The sequence below is a fragment of the Rattus rattus genome, chromosome 1 (genome assembly GCF_011064425.1).
Source record: "Rattus rattus isolate New Zealand chromosome 1, Rrattus_CSIRO_v1, whole genome shotgun sequence".
Lineage (NCBI taxonomy): Eukaryota > Metazoa > Chordata > Mammalia > Rodentia > Muridae > Rattus > Rattus rattus.
In genome coordinates, this window is record NC_046154.1 from 27,879,471 (window position 1) to 27,884,164 (window position 4,694).

The window sequence follows — 4,694 nt, forward strand, 5'->3', positions numbered from 1 at the left end:
TTCTCTTTTTTTTCTTTTCCTCCTTTCCCCCACCTTTTTTCCTTCTCTCCTTCTTTCCCTCCTTCCATCCCTCTCTCCTTCCTTCCCTCTTGCTTTTTAGCTTTTCTTGAGACATGGTCTCACTCTGTAATCCACATTGGCCTCAAGTTCATGGCGCTCCTCCGGCCTTACATCCCAAGCACGGGAATTACAGGTACCAGACATCTGTTCGGGGATCTACCTCAAAGACCTTGGCCACATAACTGGCATGTGATATCCAGATGTGGCTCTGTGACCATGTGTTCTCAGCCAAACATCTGGCAGTAGGATTTAAACGATCCAGCTTTGATGTCCCATCCTCTGGAAGGATCTGGGCTTCACCCTACTTCTGCTCGTGACCACTGGGTCCATCCCACCTTTGGTACATCTTACTGATGTTCTTTGCCAAGTGCCAGCAGCCATAAGCACTTGTGAATGGTTACTGCCCGTGTCAGCACTGTTGCTTCAGCTCCCATGCTCCTCTGAGAGGAAGGACGGTCCTGCTCAGGAGGTAATATGGTGAGAGCAAGGTAGATAGTGATTATGCCTCTTCCCAGGTGCTCCCCCCAGTCCCCAGCCCTCATTACCCTACATGCATATTCATGAGGGATGGCCTCATCACTCCTCTGTAAATGGGTCAAGAGCAGGAAGTAGAGGCCAGTGCAGAGATCTGAGGCCCAGGGGACAGAGCCTTACAGCAGGAGCACATCTGAGTCCTCATGGATGGGAGGATGGTGAGAGGATTGGGTACCAGTGAACTGCGGGGAGTGAGCAGGCACTGAGGGCTTGGGGAGGATTTAGTTCCTAAATTTCATATTGGAAAAGTCCAGGAATAGCCAATCAGAGAACCCTGGGGCAAACGGCATATGGAAGCCAAGGCTTGCTCCAAGGGAACTAGGGAGCTGAGCATGGACCACACAGGGGGATGGACCAAATGACCCTGGCAGTTTTCTCAGTGCCATTAAGTGGAGGAGCTGTAGCCTGCATCCCAGCCCTCCCATGAGGATTGGAGAGGCTGGGTGACTTGTCATGGTCACACAGCTACTAACTGTGATCTTGTCTTTGGAGGTGTGAGAGAGAGAGTTATTCTAGTCTCATACAGGAGGTTTAAGACTGAGGGGAAGGCTGATGGAGCGAGGCTGCCAAGCAACCAAGTGTTTAATACCCACTGTGTGTGTGTTTGTTATGTTGGTTGGTGTTTTGTTTTGTTTTTGCTTTTTGAGACAAGGTTTCTCTGTGTAGCCTTGGCTGTCCTGGAACTCATTCTGTAGCCCAGGCTGGCCTCTAATTCAGAAATTCACTGCCTCTGCCTCCTGAGTGCTGGGATCAAAGGCGTGTGCCACCACCTCTCGGCTTGATCCACTTTCTGATATCAAGTCCTCAACAGCCCCTGAGATAACCAGAGCACAATGATTGTTTCCATTTTACAGATGAGAAGTGTGAGGCTGAAGGAGGAGGAGGAGGCACCCGGACAGGACTACAGGGTGAGTAGTCTGCACAGGGCTGGTTCCTCGCTGCAGGGTGATACAGGGGATTCCAAAGACTAGCTGGCCTCGGTCTCCGGCAGGGGAAAAGCCGGGACCATGACAGCACAGTATCCTGTTGGGAGAATTTCCAGCCTAAAGCTGAGGGTCTTTTTCTGTGCTGCAGCTATGCTAATGCCTTCTCCTTGTGGGCAGCACCTGCCTAACTGGCCTCGGTGGTGCTCGCCTGGAATCCCAGCACTTAGGAGGCAGAGGCAGGCAGATCTCTGTGAGTTTGAGGCCAGCCATGTCTACAAAGCAAGTTCTAGGCTAGCCTCGGCCACACAGAGATATCCTGCTTCAACAACCTCACCGCCTCAAAAAGCAACGACTTCTTAGACCATGTTCCCAAACGCTCCTACCTGCTGCAGGGTTCAGTAGAATAACCAGGCCTACTTCAGGGGAGGGGACGGAGGTGTCCTCGGGACGGCATAGGCTCTGGGAGGCTGGGGTAGCATAAGGACCCCAGGTGTCACCCCTCTGTGTCTCTGTGCTGGATCATGGAAAGGAGATGCTGTTGGTGGAGGATCCAGGTGATGGGGGAGGGGTGCCAAGGGAGCAGACCGTGGCATGGGTGCATTCGGAAGGTGGGTAACACTTCAGGCTTAGAGGACAGGCATGTGTGGAAGGTGACCGTGCGGGGCTGTTGGATCAGGATGTTGTCACAGTGAACGAGGAAGCAGTTCATGTATCTATTCGGCAAGCATACTGCCTCCCTGTGTATCCTCCTTGTGCATTGCTCAGGGGAGAGGGTACAGCCAGAGATGAATTGGTGTGTCTGTATGTGTGTGTGTGTGTGTGTGTGTGTGTGTGTGTGTGTGTGTAAGGCATTGTCTTCAATCTCTTCTACTTTCCAAGAGAGGTATAAATGGCTACGGATAGGCTTTGGGGACCTGAGGTCAAGGTCATTTTTTTTTTTTTTTTTTTTTTTTTTTTTTACTTTTCTTTTTTCGAGCTGGGGACCGAACAAGGTCACCCTTGATGGCCTCCTAGCTCAACCCCTTCTGAGCTGTGTGGATCTGAGCAGCAATAGTAGTGATTTCTGTGACCACAACCAGCGTTTGGCCAGGCCAAGTTTACCAATAGCACCTCCATTTCCTCGTGTGTGAACTGGGGCAGGGCATGAATCTTTCTCAGGACAGACATGGACTCAAATGGTCCCACGAAAGAGCGCGGCTCTTGCTTGCACTCTGCCAAGGTGAATCGTATGTGAGGTCTGCTATTCTCGATGCGCCAGGGAAGCGGGCCCAGGTTCATTTCCAGTCAGGCTAGGGTGTGGGCTGGTGACCACGGTTCTCTTCATCTACAAGATGTGGGATGCCAGCAAAGCTTCGAAGGCCCCACAGGTGGACAATGGGAAGGACTTTCAGGAGGAAGGCACCAGGTGGGCTGCTGTGTGGAGGAGGGCAAGGGCAGGGTATTTGTGGAACAGCCCTGGCACAATTACCAGCTCAGCCAGGTGCTGTATGAATCACCCGGAGAAGCAGTTGGGCCAGATCTTTGGCCCCTGGGGCCAGCCAAACCTATGGACTTTCCTTCCCTAACATTATCTAGTCTGAGTTGGTGGGGGGAAGGCTGGGGTGAGCTACCATAATTACAGAACTCGGCGGCTGCGTCTCACATCTGATCCTGGAGATGACCTATCAGGGTGCCCTCTCCCAGTGACCTCCTTAGCCAGGAGGTCAGGGTTGCACACGGATAAGGAGTGAGAAGTGCTGAGCAGTGTGTGTGTGCATGTGTGTGTGTGGAATCATGACCAGTGAGTGTGTGTGTGTGTGTGTGTGTGTGTGTGTGTGTAGTGCTGAGCAGTGTGTGTGTATGTACGTGTGTGTGTGGAATCATGACCAGTGAGTGTGTGTGTGTGTGTGTGTGTATGTGTGTGTGTGTGTGTGGAGTGCTGAGCAGTGTGTGTGCATGTGTGTGCATGTGTGTGCATGTGTGTGCATGTGTATGTGTGCATGTGTGTATGTGGAGTCATGACCAGTGAGTGTGTGTATGTGTGTGTGTGCATGTGAGTGTGTGTGTGTAGTGCTGAGCAGTGAGTGTGTGTCTATGTGTATCTGTCTGTCTCTGTGTGTCTGTCTATCTGTGTGTCTGTCTCTCTCGTGTGTGAGTGTGTGTGTAGTGCTGAGCAGTGAGTGTGTGTGTCTGTGTGTATCTGTCTCTCTCTGTGTGTCTGTCTATCTGTGTGTCTGTCTCTCTCTCGTGTGTGTGTGTGTGTGTGTGTGTGTGTATGTATGTTTTTTTGTGTATATGTGTATGTATGTATGTTGTGTGGTCCAAGACAGGGTCAATAGTTTGAAGACCAGGTGGATGGAGAGGAGAGGGTCTGAACAAAGCTGGAGTCTGTATTTTTGGTTGTGAGCCTAGCCTTTAACGGCTGAGCCATCTCTCCAGCCCTCAAAGCTGGACTCTTAACTGGGATGGGAATGACTTGGGCTTTTATTCATGGGACATTTGCTGTGTGTTCTAACAGTCCCATGAGGTAAGCACCTTTAGTTTCAATAGGGGAAGCTGAGGCTCAGAGAAGCAAAGTCGCCTCCCTCGTCCTCTCTCTGTCTGTCCCTCTCTCCTTTCCTCCTTCCCTCCATCTCTTCTTTGCTTCCGCAGGATCTCAGGTAGCCCAGGCTGACCTAGATCTGGCCAAGGGTGATTTTGAATTTGTGACTCCTGCCTCCTGAGTGCTGGGTTACAGGCATGGGCCACCATGCCCTGTTTTATGTGAATCAAACCCAGGACTTCATGAATGTTCCGTAAGCTCTCTACCGACTCAGCCACATTACCAGTCCCCCTTTTATCTAGTAATTTATCATTCAGCACCCATAGACTGAGCTGAGGTTTTATGCCAAGATTCAAGGACGGCAGGGAAGAAAGACCACTTCTTACATCCTTTAACAGTGACAGTATTCTGGAGTCGGTCACATAATGGCCCTGGTGAAGTTCAAATCCAGATTTATTTCCAAATCCTTGCTTTGGTTCAGTATACAATCCGAGCTCAGAGTCGGGTTGGGCTGTGCCCTGTTGTTGCTGGACTTTTCCCCATCTCAGCCTCTTTAGGTAAAGTCTGGCGCCAGCACCTGTCCCAGGTGAGTCCTACGAGGTCCCGAGCATTGCCGGAAAGTGACGAACGGCTTCGGCAGGTGGGGCGGGGCC